We start from the raw sequence: 27,858 nt of genomic DNA on the forward strand, positions 1-27,858 counted from the left end.
GCTCTGCCTAGGTCTTGTCATGTGTGTGCTTGTCAGGATTCATCTCCATCTCCATTACCCTTGGGGCAGAAGTCATAGTTTGTTTCTGCTCACTTGTCTGATTTTTAGCAGATCATATTCCCATCTTCAGAAACCTAAACAAGTGCCATCTTTGGAGTATTTAAGGTGGAATTCTAAGCACTGATCAAATTCAACTCAGAAACATCTTTTAATTTACATAAAGTATTGCCAGTTTAAACATTTTTTTAAGGCACAGGAAGACTGCTATACAAATGAAAATAATAAATTCAGAAGTATTCTTTACTGTTCCCAAAAAGAAAGTAGCCATTTTTCCTTGTCTGTCATTTTGTTATATATTTACTTACAAGGCGTTACAATAAAGATGAGGCAGATTTTATTTTTCTGAAACACATCTGATATCTTTCCTAGCTCTGTTTTTGCCAGAAAGCTTTGCAAAAAAAATTATAACTGGGAAATAATCAGGAGAAAAATGGCAGTAGATCACAGATAAGCAAAGTACATGGTGCTTTAGAAAGCAGAACTCTATGGCACATTATTAAGTGATCATAAGCCAGCCCAAGGAACTCATTAATTTTTGGTTTTTAGGATGTCAGTTTCTGGGTAACCAATGGTATTAGTATAGCATTGGCCAGCCCCAAACTAGTGACTAAAGAAGATCAGCAATGTCTGTTAAATTGCAAACCTCAGGCCCCATCTCTGTGGATGGAATCCACGTTATGTAATCTCAAAACAACACATGAATTCCAGAGACTACCATCCTGCTTATGTTAGTCCACAAAGCATAACTTTAATGCAAGCAATTCCCATGACTTTGTCTCTACCACTCTTGCAAAAACAGTATAAAGGGAAAAAACCTATCTCTACAGCCATCATAGAATCTCCAAGTTTGGTAAAGACCTACAAGGTCATCCAGTCCAACTGTCCACCTCTCACCAATAGTTCTCACTAACCAAAGTCCCTCAACACAACGTCTAAACGTTCCTTGCACTCCTCCAGGATCAGTGACTCCACCACCTCCCTGGGCAGCCCACTCCAGTGCTTGACCACTCTTTCAGAGAAGCGGTATTTCCTAACATCCAGCCTAAATTTCCCCTGGTGCAACTTTAGAAAAGTTCTGCTCTCCCTCCTGTTGTCTGGTAGGGTTTTACTGAAAGAGAAGGAGAGCACTAAAGCCAAAGATATTTGTTATTGTTGAAAATCTTCACAAACAATGAATAAAAAGTAAAATTAAAATAATGAATAAAAGTTTTTTCATGTCACTAAATAACCTAATCAGCCCATCTAGCCATATGCCTCGTAGCTTTCAATATATGAGCTTACTGTAGCTAGCTCAAGAGAATAACTGTTCTAGACCTGATTTTGTCTACAGAAGCTAGTCAAAGACAATCTTCAGTGGTATTTGGATGGGGAAAACACAGGAATTAGAATTCCTAGATAGAGAAGTTTAGTGAAGTATCAGAAAGGAAGCTGGATTTTTACTTACTGTGTAGGGATGCGCAAGATGTAGCTGACAATTCAGAAAAGCAATTGAGTTACTTTTCCATCAGTCATGGAAGACCAATTTTTCTAGGAACATAGAAGTTAGGGTACAAGATAACGTATTGTTTCAATTCTACCCAGCAAAAGAAATTATGCTCAACTAAAAAAAAAACCCATATCAGCTGGAAAAGTTCTGCAGTACCTTCGCATTGAAGAGCACAAAGCACAGGAAAACAGACAATTCAAACCTGACCAGCAAACCTCATGGAAATGAAGGAGCTACAGATGGGGAGAGGTGTTGTACTGGACCATAACCATAACCATATTTTTCTGAACAAGCCCTTGCAGGCCTAGGTAGATCTCTTCCTTTCTTTCTGAACAAGCCCTTGAACAACAGGAAAAAATAGAGGGCACACCTGCACAATACACATTCAAAATATGTATGTCACCTCGTGTTTGGTAGGCCCAGTGTACTTATGCTTCTCAGAAAGACAGCAAATATATGCTGGGAGTCTTCAGACAGAACTGTTCCTATTCCTGACCAGGAAGTCTCTAACCTGGAGGTCAGCAGAACTGTTGAGGAAGAATGTACCAAGGGAAGAATTATTCCAGAACTGGTCTGTTCTCCTGTTCTTCTGCGGGCACCTGCTTATCGGCTCCTCTCGGACAGAAAATGCCAGAATGGCTGGAACTTTTCCACACAGAAGGCATCTCTTAATTACCTACTTGCTTTCCACCAGCCTCCCACCTCCCACCTTCAGCTCTTTTTACTCACAGTATTTCACTTCCTGTCCTCCTTAAGAGGGACTGCAAACATCAAGAGACATTACTGCTAATGCGATCATCAATGACTGTTGCTGAATATCCGTGCAGAAACGTGTGTTACACACAGGAAAGCGAATAGAAAAATATCCAGCTCTCCCTCCTCTCCATTCCTCCACCTATAATAGAAAGTCACAGAATCTGCATCCCAGTATCTCCTGCCAGAAGGCTATTTACATTTCTTGGGGCAGGGCTAGGGCAAGTCATGCCACAGTAGCACTCCTTGCCCATACTGTACATGTAAACACTAATATGCATGTAAACGCCTGATTTTAGCCAGGACTTCTTGGATCTGCAAGAATAAGGAAAAGGGCAAATTTCATTTCATGTACACGTGACAGTCAAAATCATCATGGTTCTGTCTGGGTTAATTTAATTCCTCACAAGAGCAACAGAGGGAAGGTCAGGAAGTGGAAGCACCTCTACCCTTTTAAGACAAACTGCAGCCTTTCATCTCCTGGAGTCCCAAACTGTCCCTGGTTTTTACTCTTACAATGTAACCTCCAATTTGCAAGGGAGCAGTGGGGGACAGATGCAAGTTATTAAGTAGTATTGGTTCCCATATGAAGCCACAAACACAAGCAAGCAAGGGAGGGTCAGCTCTGACAGAGTCAGACACAATCACCAGGCAAGTTCACAGCATCAAGGCAGGTCCAACACCAAGCTAGGAACTCAGTCCATAAATTAGGATCCAGCCAGATGAAAAAAGATGAAAAGGGCCCATTGCCAGGCATTACTGTAACACAGCTGGAGCTATAAGCAGGCATATTTATAGCATAACTTGGGCAGGGTCTGAGACGTAATGCAGTCCTTGAGTGGAGGGAATAGAGGGGGGTGCTTATCAGTGATGCTTATCAGTGCTATTAAGAGCATTCATGCACACAGGCTCTTGACACAGTTTTTCTAGGAGCTGTGCATCAGAAGAGGTGAAAAAGAGCCAAGAGAGTTTGGCCTGAGCCAAGGAATACCCAATGAAGTAATGAGCCCCAGCTGTTCCAGCGAGTCTAATGCTGCAGCGGTGTCAGACAGGCTCAGCTATTTCCTGTCCCAGAGTTTTGCCCCAGAACATCTGAAAAACAAACAAACAATGGTTAGGGCCAATCTGCAATGACCATGCCCAAGAGAAGAGGCAGCCAGCCAACATGACATTTGCTTTCCTCACACCCAGAAAAGCAAGGAGCAAACTAACTCTTACAGGGGACTAGGAGAATATTAAAGGCCTCAGATTACACTAGATTTAAAGACAATCTGCAAAGACTTTAAAATTTAGCACAAAGTACCATCTTAATAGAGTGTTTTCATTATGCGTGGTTTCTATGCAAGAGCACAGAATTACTTTTGTATTTCTCACCTTTTGTTGTTTTCAAATTCATCCTTAGGATTCTGATCATGACTTTTTTAAATTGAATTTCTCTACAAGAAAACAAGTAGTTGGGTGAGCACTGGAACTGATGCAGCCTAATTTTGAACAGCATTTGCTCTTGTGATAACTGACTTATAAACTTCCTGACCCCACTATTAATGACTAGAAAGGGTGTCTACGCAGGAATTAAAACTTTGCTGAGGAGCCAACAGCCATTGTCTCTGAACGAAGCAAGGAACAGAGTATGTTCATTGTCTCTGGTCCTCTGTCAGAACTTAACCAAAACTGACAAGCTCACACAAAAGGTATATACACACACATTAAAAAAAGGCAAAGAGAAAAGAAAAAACAAAGCAGGATTGCATGAGTCTCATTCCTTACAAAAGTAAGCAAAAAAAGGGAAAATGTCAATCACAAAACGGACACCCTTGAAATTGTTTTCACAACAAGGCTGGAAACGTTCTGCAAAATCAGAAGAGTGGGGGTTCTGAATGGATACATGAAAGGAACAATAAATAAGATATTAATATCTCATATTTCCTTGTAATACGTTGATCAAATGTCTGCAGAAACTGAGTAACTTATGCCTTAGTCTCTGAGGCAAGAGAATAATGACTTTTATGTAATGGGAGTATTATAAAGGTTTTGAGTCCTGCTCAAGATCAAAGAGCAACAGTAGAGAAAAATACCTGAGCCATAATGCCTAAAACTATTGGAGAGAGAAAATTATATCTTTATTCTTTGCCCTTTAATAATAGAGCAGGAATAGAGAGAATAATGATAGGGGCTTCATCACATTTGACAAAGTAGAACAGTGGCCAGCTATTTTTTTGTAATCCACATAGGTTAGGGAAGATAGGAATAATTCCTTGATTTTTTTTTTTTTTTTACATAATATTTAGCAATAAAAGAATGATATAAAAGACCATCATCTTTTGGCATACCTTTATGCTTCAAACTGTAATAAACTTCTCCTTCCCTGCTTGTGAATCATGGTATATGTAGGTCACTATGAAAGTAATGCCTCCTTTTTTTTCTCTGTTTATTTCTGTGGAAACTAGAACAGATACAGAGCGCACAATAACACTATTTAATAGAGCAAATTCTCAGCTACAAAACACCACTTTTCAGCATAGTCACATTTCCACCAGCAATGAACAAAAGCATGCCATGCCTGTAAAAATCTACATGGCCATCCAGAACATGGCTTGTCTTTCACAACTGTTGCCACTGCTAAAACATACCACTCACCACCTCAACGTGCTCATATCCACTGTTTGGTCTCCATAAGCATTCAGTAAGCATCAATGAATGTCAGTGAGTGCACTTTTTCTGCATGGAGGAGTTCAGTCACATACCTTTGCTCCATCTGCAATTCCATGTCAGACGCCATTTTGTCAGACTGCCCCACTCCCGCCATCTTTCACATAGTAACAACATGTAACGGAATATTGGGAAGGTTCAACCTTTACTGCCATACCACCAAGATCCACCTCTGAGGGTGTGGGCCAACATAATAAAATAGGAGGCATTATTTTCAGAGCAGCCCTCATAGAAGATGTGGTTAGAAAAGTTCTCAAAAATCTACCTAGTTCTTTTAACTCACATCCAGCCATACTTGAGAGATACTTGCCTAAAGCAATGGCAAATAGCAACTTTAATGATGGAAATGTAACAGCTTTCCTAGGAATTATAATTAAGTACTAGAATGCCCTTTAATATTTTTTTCCTTTGATTTGTCCTGAATCTCCTTTACTGCAGTTTAGACCTACAGTTTATATTGTTCATATTTAGATCTATTGTCTTATCTATTTTGAATGCTTCCAGAACAGACCATTCTTTCCTGTATTGGTACAACTGAGGAATATTTTACACCTGAGGGCCCCACCCTCCTTTGGAGTTCTCTTCTGAGATTTTGTTTTTTTTTAATTTCTTGCTGGTCACAGTCTCCAGTTATTCTTTTATCTCCACAGAGTACCTCTATATTTGGCCCACATAATCTCTGAAGTATTATGCCCAAAATGCCATGGAACACTCCAGCTGAATTTTTTCCATCACGCACAGTTTGTTACCTCCCGATCCTTTAGTTTTATTTGTTCTTGTGCAAGCTCTGGCAGCAGATCTTTATGCATAAAAGAGAAGATAGACAGAAAGACAGAAAGACATACAGAAGAGTTCAGAAAACAAAAATTGAACTTCATTTCCTCCTGATTGGTGCATTACAACAAGCATTACAGATGTTCATAAGCTCCTTTAGAATTCAAAGACTTTTCAGGCATCTTCTTGTTATAACATCCTACTCATCTCCTGGCAAAAACCAATTCTCCAATTCAGTGTGATAATACTTGCAAATTTTCTTCAAGTTCTAGTTCTTCAAGTGAATTCCTGAAGTTTATTCCTCCATATTTGCAAGTGAGTCCAGAGTGACATTTAAGGAACAGAGCAATTAATAAAGCTCCATATACTCATTTCAGCTGGATCAAGCTATTGATATTGTATAGTAGAAATTACCTCTGTAAATAACACGATAAACACCGAATGTCCTAATTTTTTTTTTTTTTAAATTAATGTAATTTCAGCAAGTATCTGAAAAGAAACTGTAGAAAATAGTCTTTTCTTTTAGCCTACTCTCCTTCAACAAAAGCTGAGGATGTTCCAGATGGAATGTGATTTCACAGTGCAGCCATGAGGCTGAAGCTCCTGCTGGTCACACTGCTCTTCAACCTAACTGGAAGTTACTTCTCATAATGAACTGCAGACAAAAATTCTGACTGACTGCACTAAGTAGAGCTAAAAATAGAGAATTTTCTGTTAGCAAGAAATTTTTGTGAGACACATTAAGCTATATTAGTGGGCTGATACCCTAGAATGACCTGGTTTTCAAAATAATCTTAGTACAGCCACCACTGAACACTTTCTAATCTTGTTCCAACACAAAATCTGTGTTTGTAGGATGCTTTCTATAGGCTCTGGGCAACTTCAGTGATTCATGGTTCTGTGACAAATTCATCATGAGGAAAGTATTCCAGCCACAGACCTTGGAAGCATGTTCCAAGACTTTTAAAATCTTAATCTCAGTTCTGTGATAAGAACACACAGAGTTTTCAGAGCCTCCTGGGGCTTTCAGACTTACAGCTTTAGGAAGCCTCAGACTCTGGTCATATTTGGCAACCCATAGTTAGGAAATACTAAACAGGTCCAGAGAAGCTGTGCCGCATCCATGGAGGCGTTCAAGGCCAGGTTGGATGGAGCCCTGGGCAGCTGAGCTGGTGGCAGCCATGCCTACAGCAGGGAATGGGCTGAGTGAGCTTTAAGGTTCCTTCCAGCCCAAACCATTCTGAGATTCCATGATTCCCCTTTGGATTTCCTCTGAAACACTCTGAAATACCTGCTTTGTCAGGAATCCAGCAAGTCCAACAGGAATTCTACAAAAAAAATTCTACAAAACATCTTTAAACACTGTTTAAAATTAATTAAAAATATTTAGAAAATACTCAGGCTCAACAAATATTTAACTGATCAAAACCTATTTCACTGAGAAATTTCCGATTACTGTTCAAGCAGAACATTTGACCTCAACAGAGAAAATATGTATATATATAGTTTTCAGAGTTGGCCTTCGTCCAGCAGCCTGGTGTTTTCCTTGCCTCACTTCAGGGTTGGAAAGACAAAAGAGAGAGCAGAAGAGGACACTAGATATTCACAGTTCCATTTGCTAACAGCACGGTGGCACTTACTTTCTGATTTTACAAAAGACATGCAATTTTTTATATTACATTGTCTAAAACATGGTTTCACTGAAATTCTAAACATACATGGCTACACGGAGCTTTTTTTCTACAAAATTTCCTTCTGTTCATACTATAAACTCCATGCATCTTTCATACTGTTTTTGAACCAAGATGAAAAGAGCTATTGATCTTCCATTGTCTTGTGTATCATGTCTTCTAGTCTTTTACTTGCTTCTTCTAAAATAGAGGATCAACCCCCAAAACCATATCTACATTAAATATCTACATTAAATATAAAATAGCGTCTTGTAAGCTGTAGCCCTAATTAGAGAGAAAATTAACAGGTATTAGATTAGCAGAAACCCCGCCAGTAAAGGATGTAGGGGATATCATTAAAGAGACAGATTTTTGTGTGTGTTTTATGTTCCTCTGAAGTTGATCCTCTTTTTAATTACTTCTGCCATTATGAGAAAGCTAACTGGATTCTTTCTCTGATGAGACCAAGATAGAGCCACAGAGAGGTTCATTAATCATGTTGGATGACAAAGGGAGGAGGGGGAGTTCTCTACCAACTACTTGCTCTTCTCTTCCACATATGTATCCCCCCACCTCCCCACTGCTCTGTTCATGTAGTGCTATCACACATCAAGAGTCTAAAAAAATCATTTTAGATTACTGCCCTCTTGTCAAGTTCCTCCAACTTGACATTTCACATGTACTCCTCAAAATACCTATTCAGAACAGCTTCCAGTTCTGACTGCTCTAATACTACAAAATAATATCTCCACCTATACATGATCTTCTAATCATGAGTCCTGTCAGACAATCAAACTAGCATGATGGCAACTACAAAGGTCATCACATCTTAACTGTTAAGTCATGCAAATTGAAGATACATCATCTGAACCTTCACAGTTATATGTGTACCTCTTAAAGCAACAGATGGGATAGAAGAAATTGCATAGAGCAGTAGAAGGAAGGAAAGCTGGGCTAATAGTTAATGCACAGAGAGGCAGTGTTGTCAATTTAGTGGGCAGAATGCTTTGAATTAGACCCTTCAATTAGAAGCCTGTTGAAACTATCAGGAGTTTGGGTAAAAGATACAATTGCTAGCTTTGCATGGTAGGTCTCAGCAAACTAACAATCAGATTTTATCCAGTGAAAACAGTGCTAATTCTTTCCCTTTCTGTGGCAGAAACCATAGAAAAAGGTGGAGAAAAAGGTAGAGAAAAAATAAATTAGTGCAAACCTGATCAATATCCATACATCTACCAGAGAAAAATCAGTAAACTTCAGACATGGCTGATCCGAGATGGTGTTTCAGTAGATTAATATCCAGCAGAAGCTGCTTGAAAGAAATGGTTACCATCAAAAGGTGGCTGAAATGTTCCTTTAGAAATTACTTGGTTCAGTGTTCAGTAACCTTGAATAAACATGGATTGGACTGTCACACAGTAGAGAAATTGAGACCAGACAGCCCAATTTTTAAATACATCTTAGCAATATAGACTGATAATAAGGAAGAAATGTTTACAAATTCACTTCTCCATTTCTCACATTATTGCAAACAAAATGCAAATCAACTACAAAAAAAAAATCCAATAAGTAGCATCATGTGGATTCAACATCATGTATAGCACACCCTTCACTTCTAAAGTAGTGTTCTGTTGATGTCCAACATTCATATCAAAAGTGACCTTTCAGATCTCAAGAGTGATAGTGCATTACATTGCTCATTTCTGTTCATTTTTGTTTTTCATTATTCTATGGTAAAATCCTGGACCTAGTGAAGTCATTACAACCTTTATCATTTATTTCAATATTGCCTTTTGTCTGATCTTCTCAAAGAACACAGGAAAACTCCTTTCTGAAAACAAACAAACAAGCAAACAAAAGCATATAAAATGCATAATGCAATACAAACGTGAAGAAAAGATACTCATTCCTCTGTATCACTGCTTTAACGTTAATATTATTAGGTACAGAATCATAGAATAGACTCATAGAAAGGTTTAGGTTTTATGAGACATTAAAAATAATCCAGTTCCAATCCCTCTGCCTCGGTCAGGGACCCCTTCCACTAGACCATGTTGCTCAAAGCCCCATCCAGTGTGGCCTTGAACACTTACAGGGACGGAGCAACAACTTTTTTGGGCAGCCTTTTCCACTGCTTCACAACCCTCTGAGTAAAGAATTTTTTTCTTTATATCTAACCTAAATCTACATTATTAATTTATTGCCATTACCTCTTGCAGTTACTGCATTCCCAGACAAAGGGTCCCTCAATAGCTTTCTTGTAGATCCTGTTTAGGTGTCAAAGATCTGTCAAAGGCATAAAGGTCTCCCCAGTACCTTCTCTTCTCCAGGCTGAACAAGCCCAGCTCGCTCAGCCTGTCTTTGCTACAGCCCTCTGATCATACTCATGGCCTGGAGTCACCCCAACAGGTCCATGTCTTTCCTTTGTTGGGGACCTCAGACCTGAACACACTACTACAACTGAGGTTTCACAAGAGTGGAATGGAATGTGAGAATCACCTCCCTTGCCCTGCTGGTCCCATTTCTTTTGATGCAGTCTAGGATAGGGTTTGCTTTCTGGGCTGCAAGCACACATTACTGACTCATATTGAGTTTTTAATCCACCAACATTCTCAAGTCCTTCTCCTTAGGCCTGCCTTCAAACATTTTCCATCTAGCCTGTATTTATGCTTTAGATTGTCCTAACAGAGGTGTAGGAACTTGCACTTGGTCTTCTTGAATTTCATGCGGTTCACATGAGAACCATAACAAGTTCAAGTTCAAAAATATTAGTTTCAAAATTTGGACTCAGGCTTCAAGGACTTTGTTTGTTTGGTAATCCCTGTGTGAGTATCCCCTTATAACTAAGGAAGATTTGCCTGTGCAAGGACAAAGTGTTCTCTAAGGCTCTCTAAGTTCTCAAAGTGTCATCTAAGGCTAGGACAAATCTCCAAGGAACTGAGGACCATTACAAATCTCATTCCTTTCTTGTACAAGGCTCTTTGAGTTTGCTTTCAGAAAAAATGAACAGCAACTTGTATTTAACATTTTAACCTAATGGATATTAAAAACAAAATCAAAAGCAGTGAAGCCCTAGTAAAGGTAGTGGTAATACAGAAAAACTCAGTTCAAAATTGAAAAAAAAATATAACTGTTCTTGTAACAAGGTCAGACATCTATTTTGGAAAGGCTTTTTATATTGAATAAATAACCTACATTTAGCGGAAACTTTACAATTTATGTACAGCATGAAGTAGGAAAACTCTGCTGCATGCGATGAGGTATTGGACAAAATGGTGATGCAAAAATAGATGGGCAAATTTAACTAAATGTGCAACAAGAAACACAAAATCTGAAGCAGGTGTTGCCGTAGTTGTCAGCTTTCAGTTTCCTTCTCTATTCAAATTTTCCATATAACATCTCGAGTCACCCTTAAAGGGCATGGAAGGGCAAAGTAAGGAGCAGTTATCATGCTTTTGGTTTTATGTACATAATTCCAAGTTTTTTTAAAAGCAGATTAAAAATATTTGCGTATTTGTTTAAGATTTTCTTTTCTAGAATTCAAAGTTTTGCTTCAGAGAGTCTAGAAAAGATTTCTGGAGAACAAGTAAGTCCCAAAATGTCAAAACCTTAGATAAAACATGTAAAAAAAAAAAAAACACAATTTAATATTTTATAGGAGTGTTTTTAGAATACTTTTCACATGTAAACAAATAGTCTGGAAGAAATTTTAGTATGAGAGCATAAAGTTTGAAATTCTTAATGAAACAGTTTCAGAGGCAAAGGTATCCAAAGTTGCATCATTTGTGCAAGGACTGAAATGAGAAAATCCTCACCATAGTGATCGTGCTGCAAAAATAGACAGCATTGGCAAACAAGAGTCAGCTTCACTAAATGAGGGAAATACTGGCAAGCATAAACCTTGACCTCTAGCAGTGATATTCTCATTTGAAGACTTAGAGTTCTACATACATAACCACCTATTTCTGTCAGAGTCTACTGTTGCTACAATCCATCCCTGGGCAAACAGCCAGTGCAAAATCTCTCCAGCACAGAAGCCCCACTTAAGCCATGGGTTTAACAGGAACATAAATGAAGGGAGTGGTTGAAAATAACCTGCCCTTAAAAGGCAGTTGTATTTCAGGATTCCCAGGCTATGGAGAAAAGGCATCTGTAAACAACAGATCCCTCAGTTTTGCCTTTCCACATCATCTTTTTCCCTTTGGAAGAGGAAACCTTGAGCAATTCCAGTGAAAGGAACAGTTGCACAGTGGGAAAGAGAACTTTCAGTGGTTTTGTTTTTATTTAAACTCTCCTCCCTTGTCTACGCCATCAGTAGTTGAGAGATGGAGCACACCTTTTTTCCAGCTGTGCACAACGTAAGGACAGGGAGATGTGTACTCCTGGAACCTCTTTGCAGATGGTGAGACCTACATCTTTTCCGCTAGCTCATAATCTGCCCCCTAGCTTCCCTGGGGCCAAGGAGATGAGGATGATCTTTATATAGCTCTCCTCAGGGACTGGGTGAATCACAGAGTAACAACTAATCCCTCCTGCACTCTGCAACTATATAACATCCCAACTGAATAGCAAGCCACAGAAAATGCAGTTTTAAATACAAAAATCAGGCAGAAAGAACAAGCGTGGTTAGAGTAGTTATTAATTTCCATAGTAAACCAAGAAATTAAAACAAAGGTAAGAAACGAACACATCCAGAGATTAGGAAAGGTGCGAAACCTGCCTATGAAGGGCAAGATATCACTTTCTTCATTTTGGCACCTGACGTTTTGTACATTATCAAATATAAATATATATATACTCTATAGGTATTGAGTGAATCTTCTGCATGACTTGTTATTTTTTTCTGTTAGAGAAGGCAAAGAGATATTTTTTTAAATGCCTGGCCACCATGTTTGGTATCTGAGCTGTATCTCATGCACTGTTTGTCATTTCACGCCACTTAAAACAAATCCCAGCTGGCCAGAGTCCTAGTCCTGTGGACTGTGAGTCATGGATATTAAATGACCATCATGTGAGCTCCCGCACGCTGCTGTGCTTAGTGTGTGACACTGTAAAGTTGTACAGTATCTTATCACAGAATCATCAGTGTTAACATACAGTCTGAGCAGGGGTGGTTTCATAACAACACAAAATAAAACACTCATTCTAGCAAGCAGGAAGCAAGGGTTAAAGACGTGTGAAGCAGAAGCAGAGATAAGAGTGTATTTTGTTTATCACAGGACCAGTTATGCAAAATTAGCTGCTGATTCTGCAAGAGCAGAACTGGGGCAAGAATGGAAAACAATGGACAAGTTTGCTAGAAACTTCAAGTCTTCACAGTTAAATCCCACAACAGTCCTTTCATAGGGTAAATACAACCTAGTCTAGTCTTACTGAAGTATCCAACTAGGAGAAGTAACTGAACAAAAACACTGCAGAGTCTGGCTATTGAGAAGCAGTACAAATCCTGAGATGACTGAAATACCATCTCTCTGTTCAGAATTTCAAAACAAATAGTAAGAATTTTTCACTGATTTGATGTGGACAATCCTTGAAATGCATGGTTTCAGTCTAGCAATAGCCCAAGTAAGAACTAGGCAATACATTTCATTCTAATTAATGCCGTGCAGGAAATCTGTTCTACAGATCAGACTGGAAAAATTTTTGGGCAAGGAGAAACATCATTTTCAAAGAATAACATTTCATACTTGGATTAGGCAATTCTATTCCATTCTAGTTATAAGCTGAGTAAATTCTGGCTATTAGTGATAAGACAACAAGGAGGAAAGCCCCAGAAGAGCTAGCTATAAAAATCCATTTCATCAGCAGGATTAATTTACTTAGGGAGATGATGTTATCCTCAATGACGTGTTACACTGTTATCTTCTGCAGATTAATATTATGTACTGCTGTCAAAGAGGCATGAGTCTCTAACAAATCAGTCTTCAGTCACAGCTGTAGGAGAATGACTTCTCTAGCTGCTTGTCTCAGCTTAGATCCGTTTTTCAATCTTGCATATGTTTTTCCTCCTTCCAACAGCTACCAGTTCCTTCCCACAACCCCAGAAGTTTCCTTTATCTTTGCTTATATTTCTATCACATCACAGCAGAGCAGTCAGCTCTCCTTAGGTCAGCAGAGCCACGCATTCATAGCATATACTTTCTAGGAGTTTTCAGCATTGAGGCATTCAAAATGTATTATATTGCTTGAGTTAAGTATTGAAACTTTTGTATTCAAAGCCTGTTCATGGGCCAAAAGGGGCAGTTAAAACTCATTACCGATGTATGACAATTCAGCATCTTAAAAGAGATGATTGAACTCAGATGAGGAAACTATTTAAATTGATCCAGATATCAACAAAATAAACAATATAAAGACATCAGTGAGTCTTACCAGAGAAGACTGAAGCAGTTCATGAAACATGAAGACTAAAAATTTAGGAGATTTCATTTCTCGCAAATGCGAGAATGAAGAAGGAAACTTGCTGCCAATGCAGAAACGAGATGCTAGGAAATGTTATGAAACTTCACTGAGGCTATTCAAGACACCAGCATATCGGCAGCCGCTTCAGCATAAGAAAATCTGAGCTTTGGGAAGTAAAGGCATGAACTGGAGAATCTACCTAAAACCTTCTAATCCTAAAGATCTGGAATGTCTTCTGTTGGCTAATCCATACATTGTCACTTGATGTCCCAGTTTGTTACAATCCAGTTTTCCTGAATTACATAAAACTGTCCTACAAGTCTGAAAACAGCCTGATAACGTGCAAAGAACGTGTATGCGACAGTAAGGCTAGTCAAAAGCGCTGGGGTTGACAAGAAGTCACTGGTATTTTTCCAGGTCCAATCTTTCTTTTTAATTTATCCTGTTTAAGTGAAAGCATTTTAAAACTGTTTTTTGAAAATACACTGTAGTAAAACCTCCAAGGGATTTTTTTATGAATAGATGTGCTTTATTTCCAGCAAGAATTAATACTTTTGCATAAGGGTTGGAAAGCAGTTATACAAGCAGAGGAAAACAGAAGTCACCATTGATCTCTCAGAGATAGCGCAGGCCTGTCAGTCTAATTTGGCTGTTTGAGAATATAAATATTTTCTTCTTTCCTTCTACAACTGTGATAACAGTCTGCAAGCCAATGTACAACTGAAGTGTCACCAGAAATTACACCGTTTGCAAGAAATTCAATTTAAAATGATTATAATATCAAAATTATACTAAAAAGCTTGAAATCTGTATGCCCACAGGGCAATATAGCACTACATTTGTGATTTGATGCCACAAGCCTGTAGACTTATTTAGTTCTATAAATATTTTTTCAAGGAAATATTTAATTTTTCTCTTTTGGAAAAACCTTACCTCAGAAAACTGTATAAGAGGAATAAAATTGGAGTGTGTCCAGAGAAGGGCAACAGAGCTGGCAAAGGGTCTGGAGCACAAGTTTTATGGGGAGCAGCTGAGGGAACAGGGATTGTTCAGTCTGGAGGAGAGGAGGCTCAAGGGAGATCTTATCACTCTCTGCAGCAACCTGAAAGGAAGTTATAGCGAGGTGGGTGTTGGCATCTTCTTCCATGTAACAGCAATAGCATGAGAGGGAACGGTCTTAAGTTGTGCCAGGGTTCAAGTTGGATATTAGGAACAATTTCTTCTCAGGAAGAGTAATGATGGATTGCAACAGGCTGCCCAGGGAGGTGGTGGAGTGACCATCCCTGGACATGTTCAAGAAATGTGAGGACGTAGAACTGAGGGACATGGTTAATGGTATAGTGGTGGTAGGCTGGTAGTTGGACTAGATGATTCTGGTGGTCTTTCCTGATCTTAATGGTTCTATGAAATTAAAGGCGAGATGACCATATTCTGTTTTCCAGGAACTGAAATCAATTCCACTTCCCATATTCTTTCCAGTCTTAAGATCACAGCCTCACTGCAGTCATGCATATTTTCCCCTTTGTAACTACTTTTAACATTTCATAGAGTTACGATGTTTTCCAGATTCTGGAGGTCAATGACTACTTTGAGTTTCAAAGGAAATGAAGTTCAGATGATCACACAGTGTGTCCATTCATATATCCCTCTTTCCTTCTCTCTCTCTTGGAACAACTGAGTAATTTTATTCACATTCAGTGTATGGATGAAGAATGTCAAAGCTAAGACATTTCAACATGTTCCATATTTGGGTTAAGGAAAGAGAACTGAGCTGGTACTGTCAAAAGGATACAGCCATTGTGCATGATACGGGATAGCAGCCAGGTGGCTATCAGCATGTGTATACTCACAGGGCAACGACTGCCAATGTAGTTCTGCCCTGAAGTTCAGACAGAGGTCCTGTAACAAAGTTGGGACATCAGAAATGTATTATAGCTTCTGTCTTCAGAAAAGAATGGGGATTCCAGCCTCCAAAGGTACACAGAGGCACAAGATAAACCAGATCTAGGTACTGCCAAAATTAGGTAAGTTAGGAACCTTCAGCCTTGCCAAAACAGACACAGGTATCTGTAATTTCATAATATCCAGCAACACTGGGGTTTTCCAACAAACACTCACTCACTGAGGGGTATGGCTTTATATCTCTGTTTCTGTGCCAGAATTTATCCTGAAGCATTCAGTAAGGCACTGTTCAGCCTGGACTGCAAGCAAAAGATATTAGAACTCACAGAAGCATCCTGCTGAGTGCTGGGAACTTTGGCACAGTTGGAAACCTATCTAGCTGTGCTGACATACAGTGCAAACAGTGGCTTTGCTGCTATAGCTGCCATACTCTTTTTAAAGGTGGTTCACTTATGAACTCAATTTGCTTCAAATGCATCTACATTATCATACAAATTAACGTGTACAAAAAAAATTGTTTGTACCTTTCTGCTCAGTCATCATCCTGGAGGGGGAAAGTCCTCAAGGAATTAGGATCTAGAAAGCTTGAAATTAGTTGAGCAAACACAAACTGGAGAGAAAAATTACAGAAGAGAGGATCAAGCTGATAAAGCTCAAAAGTGCTATCTAGCTGACAGTCTAATTATGATAACATGGTATTTATCTTCACATTATCCCTGTTGGGCTGCAAATCACTACAATTTTTATATTTTGCACAGACAACACTGAAACACTGCCTGCAGTGCCGATGCTCACACATAAAACCCTCATGTTGGCATCTTGCAAATTCAAAGGAGACAGGGCACATCGAGGGCAAGGACTACCTGAGCAATTCCAGTGGTCTGCTTTATGATGAGATGAATGCCTTGCTGGGAACCCATCACCACATAAACACCATGCAGCGGTCTGGAGCTGGCACTGACAACAGGAGTGTAGGCAAAGCCTCAGTCACAGTGCTGAGGGGAAAGGGAGAGCTGAGACTGACAGTTGTATCACAGGGAGATGAAGTGAGAAAGACTAAAAGAGGGTCAAACTGCTGCAGAAGACAAGTGCCACTGTGTCTGGTTTCAACCAAGAGTCAGCAGTGATGTAACCTGCACTTAACTTCCTAATTCACTTGTAAGCAGTGTATCTGTTAACACAGAGATTGCCTTAGAATGTGAAATACACATAGCAACACTTCACGTGAATACATGCCTATGAATCACCAAAGTCAGAATACCGAAGTGACTTTCCACTTTCGTTAAGCAGTGCAGGAGATCATCCTTAGCTTACAAAGTGTGATTAATGGGTCTCAAGGGAGAGAAGTAATACTTAATTTAGCCAAGAATGGCCATGACAAATTCTGAAATTCCGAAAGTAAAGAATTTCATCTAAACACCCGGAAACATGTTACTATGTGGATGACAAGAGCACTGGCACAGGCTGCTCAGAGACCTCCAGACTCTACCTGGCCATGGGCCTGGGCACCCTGCTCTGAGTGGCCCTGCTGGTGCTGGGCTGAACTTTGTTCAGGAAAAAAAATAAATAAAGGACTGTCCCTAAGTGAAGGATTTCGACATACAAACAACAGGACCCAACAGTGATTCTGATCACGGGGCTTAAGCGCAAAGGCAAAAGTGGAGGCTGAACTTGGAAAGAAATTGTACCTGACGTAGTTCATACCTATTGAGGCTATGGACAAATTTAAATCCAGCTTGAGATGCTCAGCATCTCAATTCCAATTACACTTATCATGACCAGTGAAAAGTGATCAAATACACAAAAATGAAGAAAGCTTCTGTGACAGAATTTGATTGCAGTAGTGCTGGAAACTAGTAATGAGGAGAAAAAGACCAGTCACCATGAAAGTAGTGCCATTAACATCTGCCTTATATGTGTTATGGAAAAGGTAATTCCACTCTGGTTTGTCTCCCTTTTCGTTATAGAAATGAGTACTGGGTGTAAGAGCTCAGGTGATGACAAGGGTTGCTGCTGGGCTTCTATGTAAGGTGAGGCTGGGACTGACCCACGCTGGACACAGCCAGCACCAGCTGATTGCAATGGCCCCAGGGAAAGGCATAGCAGGGCCCTACTGCCAAGAAGGCAGCACTTCTGGGAAAGCATTTGTAAAAAAAAAAAAAAAAAAGGGCAGAAAACACCACACAGACAGGGAGTGAGGAAAAAGTGTGAAAAACAGCCATGCAAAGACCAAGGTCACTGCAGAAGGAGGTGCTCAAGCAGAAGTACCATGAAACCTGTGGAGAAAGTCCTGGTCATAGAACTGCAGAATTGAGTTGGAAGGGCCCTTTAATGGTCACTTAGTCCAAACTCCCCTGCAATGAGCATTGGCACCTACAGCTACATCAGGTCACTCAGGGCCTGGTCCAGCCTTGGTCCATCCACCTTGGATGCGTTCAGGGATGAGGCATCCACCACCTCTCTAGGCAACCTTACCATAAAAAACTTTTCACAGGATCACAGAATTGTAGGGGTTGGAAGGGACCTCCAGAGATCATCAAGTCCAACCCCCCTGCCAAAGCAGGTTCCCTATGCTAGGTCGCACAGGTAGGTATGTTATTGGGGAGAAGGCAAGTCAGGAGCAAATGGTTGTTGAGCCTGGGAAAAGAGGGAAATGTTGGTAAAGGTGTTGTTTTAATATTTGTCTGTTTCTCACCATCCAACCCAAACTAAATCAGTTTCCCCAAAGTCGAATCTGTTTTGGCTATGATGGTAAACTGTAAGCAGTCTCCCTGTCTCAGTCTTATCCCAGGAGGTATTTCATCTTAATTTTTCCCCTGTCCTTTTGAGAAGGGAGAGAGAGCACAGCTGGGTGGGCATCCAGCCTCCCATCACAAAATGATATTAGCATTGATTCATAGGATTGGACGGACTGACAATAAATCATAAAGATGGGCACCTATTCTATCAAGTAGTGGTAATGTGCAAAAACAGGAGACAAGAGGAATATTATTAATTTAAGTCTGTCAATACAAAATTGTTTTCATTCCGTCTGAGGTTTTAGAACTGATATAAGAACTATAAAGTACAGCCCACTGAAATTCAGGTGTATTTCACTGTGGCCAGTCATTTCAGTTTTGTATCAGTATAATTTCATTATTGGATTTTTAATACATGACAACACTGACTTTATAGGTAACAGTTTGTTAAAGCAGACATAATTAAAACACTAAAATGAAGGAAATCTGCAGCTACATCATCTAATCCATGTTGAATGGAGACAGTGTACCAAAATGTTCCCAGATATAAATAAAAAACTTTGAAATCTGAACTTTTATAATATGAGTAGTACCTGGAAGGTTCTACACACAAGATGTCAATTGTCACTTTAGTCTTAAAATGATATAAATCCTAAGAAATACATTTCATGTTGCTAATCTATGTAAACCTTCCTGAAATTTGTATCTAATGTAGAAGAATTAGTGTACTATCTATCCTAATGCTGGAGATGATACGACTGTAATATCAATCATATCACTTCACAGACTCTGAGGAAGAGAGATATAGAAAGAATTTGAAGCGTGAAACCTAGAATCTTGTGGATTGCTTTTGGCCACAAAAACTCCCATGCATGAGAAGAAAAAAAAAATGGTGTTGAGCAACGTAAGCAGGTCAGAAGCTCCTTTGAAGGCCATTTGTGACCATTTCTGCCTGTCATATGTTCAGCATAGACTGTAGTATAGAAGTGGAATGCCAAGTGAATTACTAGCAAAGTGCTAGAAACAAATTTAACTACAGAGTTCTCTCACAGAATATTTTACTTTCCCTTTGATAGACATTTTCCAGTCCCCAAGTCAGGCTGGATACCTTAGCCTACCTCTATTTCAAATTCTCTTTCATATTCAACACAAAGATTAATGTTTTTGGCTTGGTCATACAACACACAGAACTAAGGAGGCTCCTTAAGGCAACTTGAATGGCTTAATACATCTAAGTACATATGCATTTTCTCTAAAACATGAAACAGAGCTGGATGAAAACGTTTCTGAGGCATAGGAAAACTTCTGAATTGCAGTGTCTGTACCGTTCTCCCATGAGAAGCTTTAGAACTCACTGACTCGTGGGAGAATGCATTTGCACAAAAGTGGACACCAAACAAAGCTAGGAGGTCAGTAAAATCCCAATTTATGAGTGCAAATTACTTGAGTGGGCATTGCATGTGAGGCCTTCTGCCAATGCAAACAAAAGTATTTGAAAGCAGTTCTTTCCACACTGTCCTGGGAAGAAAGATGATCCCACAGAGGTAGGTTCTGAGAGGAATGGGAAAGAGAAGAAAATTGATTTGCAGCAATGAGCTGAAAACTGTTCTTACAGAAAGATTACTGCATAAATGAACATTTGTGATGACTCCTAATTTGTTCTTCTGTTTTTACATATGTTTGACAGGGATTATCATGGCAATCATGTCATGGTCTTAGGCTCCACAGTGGTAGCTTGGATGTACATACCATAAAAGAATTAAGGTTGGAAAAGACAACTAAGACCCAGTCCAACTGTCAGCCCCCCATCACCATGCACACTAAGCTATGTCATTTGGCACAAAAAGTATGTCTGCTGAACAGCATTAGAGATAATAAACGTTCGCTAGTCCTTCACCAGCATAGCAGATTTACCTTAATATTAATGTTACTGTATTTTGGTAAAATCCGACCTATTCCAGCAACATCAGTCACATGACTACAACAGCTCTATGTAGCATTAGCAATATCAGAACACCCTCTCACATTTCCTGCACTGACAACAACATTGTCATTTAACTTAGCTTGCTTTTTTATCTAACAAATCTCACATAGTATAAAAACGTGCAGGGCTTAAAGGAAGACAAATAGGACAGACATAGCAAGCAATTACCTGAGTGGTCATCACAGGTATTGTAAAAGTTATGACATCACGCTCTCTCTTGGAGGTTCTGTTGAGCTGGGAGGAAAGGGACTGTCTTGTAGGCATATGACAGCTTCCTGATACCTTCCATGTCCTGATTTGCAAATGCTCTGCCACTCTTACGCAGAGCAGAAGAAAAGCATTTCTAACAGGTCAGCACAAAGGAATGGTTCCATGTAGAGTTATGAAGTTTTCTGAGGTTCAAGATTTGGGCTGGGATGTATCACAAGAATGGGAATTCAGAAATCAGATAAATGTCAGAGAATAAAAGAGCTGAGGCAGAAAGAAACAGATGTTTCCCTGGCACATGGCTAAACTCACTGGTGGGAGACTTTGGCAAAAGCTTGTGGTCTGTGTGTTCCTCTTGCTGTTGAGTGGAACTGGGTTTTGTAAATTCTGTAAATAAACAAATGACCTCAAGACCGTCCCAACTTTGAACTCATTTTTCATTCAGACGCACCCACACTCCTGCAAAGCCTTAGTATTCAATTTGCCTTGAAACCAAAAGGGCAATGAGGCTATCATCCCCTGGTTAGCATATTAAAGTAGCCCAGCAACAAGCAACATAACACTGAACTGCAGATTGCTCCATTAATCTGCTCTCATTCTTTTCCCTTTTAACAGTGGTGAGCCACAGAGAAAACAAAAAGTCGTTCTCAACAGATTTTAGACTCTTTTTTTACTTTAGTAACAAAACAAGTGATTGAAAGTAAACAGAGTTTACTTTTTATTTGATTTAGAATATGCTTAAAATGGCATTTCTGGCTCTATTTCAGTAGTTCCTGGGCATGGCACTAAAAAATGTAAAATGAAAAGTAACAATAGTTAACAATATCGTAAACTGAAAGATACAATACATTAGGAAACTGACAGAAGCCCAGATGTGCTTTGATTTTGTTTGAACTGTACTTATTTGACAGATCAGGAAGGTTGGGAAATTCAAGCAGATTAAAAATCTGCTCTGAAATTCTGCAAAAAGATGGCCTGCAGAAAAGGTTTACATGGGCAAACACATCTTCTTGATTTATTTTCGTTGAACAGCGTTCTAAAACCAGGACTAATAACAGCAAAACAGAGCAACTTGCCATAGAAATACTTAATGGTCCTGTAGGCTACATGATAACTACATAACAGAAACTTTCAGGAGTTGACTGACAAAAATGCAGTACCTTGCTATGTCAATTTAATTAAGAGCTATTCTTTGCAACTTAACTGACAGTTGGGAAATCTGTAAACTTATCTAAACCCAAGCAACCATCCACTTGCTGTAGTTCAAGAGAGGACCCTCTTCCTGCACACTTCCCTTGAACTGTTTCCATGGAATGCTGTCCATATTCAGAAAAATGTACAGGTTGCCAAACTGTCAACTGAAGCTGTAATGAATGGCTCTAATTACATTCAAGTAGCAGAGAGCATTGCCATTTTAATCAAATCTGAGCCTTGTGAGATATTTGGCAGGAATACAAGAGAAAGCCTGAGGAATACAGTGCCAAAATGTTAGTAACCTTTTATTCTAAATTCTGCTTGTTAGAGAACTGAATGTCAAGTGCTCAGCAAAGGTTGGGTTTTTTTTTGTTGGAGGATTTTGTTTGTTTGTTTTGTTTTTGAAGGGGGCATGGGGGCCTATATGGTTTCTCCATGGCTTATTAGCCTGTTCTATAACAACAAAGGAAAATAAAACCAGAAACACAGCCCTGTAATTTCAAGACTAAAAGTGATTATCAGCAAGTTAGCTAATCAGTCAGCTGCTGTCACACTGCCAGTCACAGAGGAAAGGAGGACCTAAGAGCATCGTTTAAATCAAAGAGTTTCTGCCAATGCTCAGTTTTGTGTTGTGTACAGCAAGAGACATATCAGCAAATTGCTTTGTCAAATATCTGATATGACACTACCCCAGATCCATTTCTCATGGCACAGCTTTATGTTCTGGAGCACCTTCTTATCCTAACAATGTGAGAGACTTTTTCTTACCAGTGTCTGGTAATCTTTGTATTCCATCTCTTCTTACAAATCTAAGATCTGTTAATAACCTGCAAGCTATTTACTCAGCACAGTTTCCTTTAGGAACTTGACATTCATAAATAAAGTATAAAAAAATAAAATGTTCAGCAATGGGAAAGAATAAGAAATTATCCAAGCACTCTGCATGGTTAATAGTTGGACTGGACAAGAAAGAAAACAAAATCTCTGGAGCTTTTCAGAATCTATTCTGGAGGGTGAAGGAAAGCAACAAAGGAAGGAAACACCTTCTTCCAGAGGAATTCATTCATTACTAACATAAGGTTTTCAAGGCTGCTTCAGTTCCCTCTCATGAAAGGATCTGTGCCAAGAGTATTCTAAGTAAAATAAGATAAAAATGAAAGGATTTGTCTCAGATATTTCAGGTGCAGCACAACAGATTGCCATCCACCATTTCATTTCCAAAAGATGGCTTTCATTTAATCCACTAGCATTGTGCTAGTCTTGTCCTGCCAGTCGTCACACAGCAATTCTGCAGCTTCATGTCCCAGGAGAAGGCTGGAAGCCAACAAAGTCTTTACACTTACTATAGCATGCTCTGGTTCCAGCTGCATTCCCAGAAGAAAAGGCATTCAGAGGAAGGCTTCTTCCAAAGTTCCAAACAGTCTCCATATTCATGTTCCTTCACTACACTTTCCGTGTTTACTTTGTATGTCTTTACGTTGTGCAAAACCTAAAAGGTGGGCAATCTGTGCAACTATATGTCTCATAACTAATTTTGAAGTAACCTCCACTATATCATTACTCAGCTTCTGAAACAGCAACAGGATTCAGAGAAAGATGTTGCCACAGTATAAATAGTCCAACCACAGCCTCCCTCTGTGAATCTTATCAACCAACAGTCTCTCAATTTCTAATGTCTGTTTACAAGGGTGGATAGTGATAGGACAAGGGGGAATGGTTTTAAATTGAGACAGGAGAGGTTTAGGTTAGATATTAGGAGGAAGTTTTTCACACACAGAGGGTGGTGACACACCTCAAGGGGTTGCCCAAGGAGTTTGTGGATGCCCCATCCCTGGAGGCATTCCACGCCAGGCTGGATGTGGTTCTGGGCAGCCTGGTCTGCTGGTTGGAGACCCTGCACACAGCAGAGGGGTTGAAACTCGATGATCATTGTAGTGCTTTTCAACCCAGGCCACTCTATGATTTCTAATCCTAATCTTTTTTCCCCTCACATAGAACTGAATGATTGGAGTACCAGTCTAAAGCATTGCACTTCCTTTCCTTTTTGGTGAAGGCTGTTCCTAGTGAAACTTTCTCTGTTTTTCTTGGAAATATTCTTGAAGACATTTTTTGGGACCACTGATGGATTTTTTTGGACAAAAGATAATTATGCTATTATCTTTTTCTGGAAACAGCATGTTTTGAAGCATCTGGTGAATTAACTTTCTGGTACACTGATAAAACAGATTAGCACGGGACACGTCACAGGCATCTTCACTGCTGATGCAACTAAAATATCAGATTAGCTAATATAAGGAGGAAAGAGATTTTTTGTTTTTCTTTAATGCAGGTTTTATCCTCCATTCTTTAAGTACATGCATAGGTCTTTCTGGCTTCAGCTAATAACAGATGTTTTAAACATGATGTACAAGCTCCACACAGAAGGATATTTCTCCCCTATCAGCTTCAGTTTGAAGCATAAAATATAATTATCCTTATATCATTATCTTAGCCTGCCTAGTTCAAAGAAATAAGACACAATCTGGAAGCGTTTCTATGCCAAAAAAATGTGCTAGCCTTTTCTTCTAAAAACTGATTTGCAGATAGGAGGGAAAGGAGAGAATCCTTTTTCTGGGTTAGTAAAAATGGAGTGTTTGCTTCACTTCATGTTCCAATACAAAGCCTAGTACCATAATAAGCATGAGATAAGAGCATTTGAAATGCACAGAGGACACCAAGCAGAAACAGCCTGCTTTTCAGGCATGATGAACACTTGCTGCAAACGATAGTGCCTAAGGAGAACACAGGCTGAGGCAACCAGAACTGAGATCTGTTACTGGGAGATGTGTTTTGTTCTGTATACCCTGATATCTTAACATATCTCCCCTGTTACTTTGAGGACGGGTAACAACGACAGCACTACGAAAACTACATGAGGTCAGAAACAGGAGTGCAAAAAAATTTAACAGACATTCACAGAATCACAGAACCGTAGGAGTTGGAAGGGACCTCTAGAGATCAAGTCCAACCTTCTGTTTTATCAGGTTCCCTACAATAGGTCACACAGGGAGGCCTTGAGTATCTCCAGAAAAGAAGACTCCACAACCTCTCTGAGTATTCTGTTCCAGTCTCCATCGCCTCTGGCAGTGGAATTCTTCCATGCATTAGTTGGAACTTCCTGTGTTCCAGTGCCCTTCGTTCTGTTGCTGCAGCCCACTGAATTGTCCCCGTCTACTTGACTCCTGCACTTTAGATATTTATAAATAGTAATGAGATCCCCCTCAGCCTTTTCTCCTTGAGGCTGAACAGCCCCAGCTCTCTTAGCCTTTCCTTGTATAAGAGATGCTCCAGGCCCTCAATCATCTCTGCAGTCCTCCACTGGACTCTCTAGAAGTTCCCTGTTTTTCTTGAACTGGGGAACCCAGAACTGCACACAGTACTTTGCATTTGACAGAATAGAGGATCACCTCCCTCTCTCCCTCCGTTGCTGGCAATGCTCTTTTTCATGCACCCCAAGGTACCACTGGCCTTCTTGACCACAGGGGAACATTGCTGGCTTACAGCCAACATGCTGTCCACCAAGACACCCAGGTCCTTCACTACAGAGCTCCTCTCCAGCAGATCATGCCCCAGCCTGTACTGATGCATGCAGTTATTCTTCCCCAGGTTAAAGACTCTACTCTTGCTCTTGTTGAAACTCATCAGGTTCCTATCTTTATATCTTTGTGTATGTGCTCCCTAAGCTTCCTTTGTTATCTTCATACTTAACATGGAATCAGCTATCCCACCTACTGGAAATATCATTTACCTGATGACTGAAAGGTGCAGTGCGGACATTTACATAGACATTTACTAATCACTTTAAGTTCTTCTTAGAGTCGATGTACATCTAGTGAGTCTAATAACCACAACCTGAATTAAGCAGATTTTTAAGATAAGTGAAATGAGTCCCACGCTAGTGATGCACACTGCTTTCCACTGTCCACAAACAAAGCATTGGTGACAAAGTTAGCAGCTAACAGTTGAGAGGAACCTGAGTGCAATGAAAATTGAAGGTGTTTTTCTTCACCTTGAAAACCAGAACCATAGGTAACTGCAATCATGCCAATGGGATCAACGCTGTTTTATACCGAAGTAAGAAATAGAGTCATTTCTGTTTGCTTTAGAAAGTAGACTGCCTATATATATATATATATATATAGGCAGTCTACTCTCTAAAGCAAACATATATACACTTTATATTCTTCTTCTTTATATACATATATATACACACACACATACAGTGCCGTAGATCATAAAGATTTAAACACTGAAAAAGATGAACTTGAACTTTACTTGAAAAGAATTCTGCTTCCCCATAGATTCACTGCTACAACATCTAAGCTGATATATCTTGAAGTATGTTGTAGAACGCAGTGACGTCAACACTTCATTGCATAGTGCATGCATATCCAATGACAGCCTCAAATAGGACTGCAGCAGTGTCTTGACACGATGAGGCTGAGTTCATGTTAAGACAAGCAATGTCCAGAGAACAGTTGTGGAGATTTAGGCCTTGCTGAATCAATAGTTAGTAATGCAGCGTTTCTCACTGTTCTTCCCATAAACTGCAAAACACTACTCCAGGAGCCAAAATCTAAGAACGCATAAATACTGCTGCACGTGAGGTCATTTTGAATTGAAGGTGGAGATGGAGCACAGGCAATGTGCTACCATTCTCACTGAGTGCAGCACTAGTCTTCGAGGGTTTAGCCGTCTTGCTTTGGTTGTTATTAGTTTGTTATGGTGCTAGTAGCTTTGTTTCAGCAGTGATTGGAAAATACACACATGTATGACTCAGCCATCCAAAGATCACACTCAGTTTCATATCAAGCTTGTCATCATATTGGTGCCAACTCTGTTTCAAGACTCTTTAGTCTGTCGTGACTACCATGGGTCAGTACTATAGCTTAAGTTTCAGACACAGCAGACTGTGTTCCAATCAGATTCAACCAGCAGTGACCTATAATATGAGGAGAGTACTCCCAGCTTCATTAGTTAACCTTGAGTCTTGTTAAATCTGTTAAAGCAACTTTTCTTACCTTTATCATTATACAACACAGATAAGGCATGATTACTTGATATGGTATTGTTCAGGTCACAGAAAAAAGAAAAATTGGTTCTGACAGGTTCTTGGCAATACCAGGCTAAATATTCACACATAAGCTCATAGGCACATAGAGAGAGAAGAGTTGAACTCACCCAACTGGTGAAGGTACTCTGTGACTACACGGCACTCCTACACAGCAGGGTAGATCAAAAAGAAGATTTCTTTTCCATGGCTGGCCCTTATATGAGCCCAGGGTGGCTCCACCATGGGTCCTCCCCTTGTCAGGTGGGGAGCACAGGTGCAAACAATGTGTCTGTGTTCCCTGGGCCAATCACACCCCTTCATCAGGCACTCAATCACCAGTTGAAGCTGTGACATAACAGTTTCCCTACAGATGTCCTTATGTGTACTTAATTGGTACATAAAAGGGTACAAAGATCTTTGTTAAAATGAAGTTATTTAGTTAAAACACTCTAACAATCATAAGAACCCTATGATCACTAGTCAACTCTATTAAACAGGCAATAAAATATATGAAGGTTTGGCACAATCCTTACTGGTGAAATGAAAGCAGTAGCATGATATCTGCTATAGACAGGTTTTCTGTATTCTTTCATAACCTGCTGTTTCATGGTGGGAGGCTGAATAAGGAGTCAGGACAAATGACTTCATGCTGCATTACTATGAACACATAGATTTGTAGACAAATACAAGAATGACAAGACCTTCCACGTGAGGATTCTCCTGAATTTCAAATAGACATTTCTGGAGGTATACAATGTACTGATCAAAATATTTGCTTTTAAGAAATTAAGAAATTAACAATCCTGAGGCTGCCCACAGAAGAAACCAACTAAGAATCTTTTAGGCCAATATGTGGAAAGAAATGCAAGCCAGCAGGATCTGGACTG

General features: G+C 39.6%; 1 long non-coding RNA gene across 2 annotated transcripts; it reads right to left on the reverse strand.

Moving 5' to 3' along the window:
- Positions 1-1,503: 1,503 nt before the first annotated feature.
- On the reverse strand, positions 1,504-27,180 carry LOC125690687 (uncharacterized). 2 transcript variants are annotated; one of them, XR_007375741.1, is made up of 7 exons: positions 27,100-27,180; positions 8,666-8,761; positions 4,630-4,742; positions 3,674-3,735; positions 3,291-3,391; positions 2,276-2,441; positions 1,504-1,587 (listed from the first exon to the last, which is right to left on the reverse strand). It is a non-coding gene; the product is annotated as an uncharacterized LOC125690687 (long non-coding RNA). The 2 variants fall into 2 exon arrangements; XR_007375742.1 differs by lacking the exon at positions 1,504-1,587 and adding an exon at positions 2,063-2,191.
- Positions 27,181-27,858: the final 678 nt, after the last annotated feature.

Source organism: Lagopus muta, chromosome 3 (genome assembly GCF_023343835.1).
Source record: "Lagopus muta isolate bLagMut1 chromosome 3, bLagMut1 primary, whole genome shotgun sequence".
Taxonomy (NCBI): Eukaryota; Metazoa; Chordata; class Aves; order Galliformes; family Phasianidae; genus Lagopus; species Lagopus muta.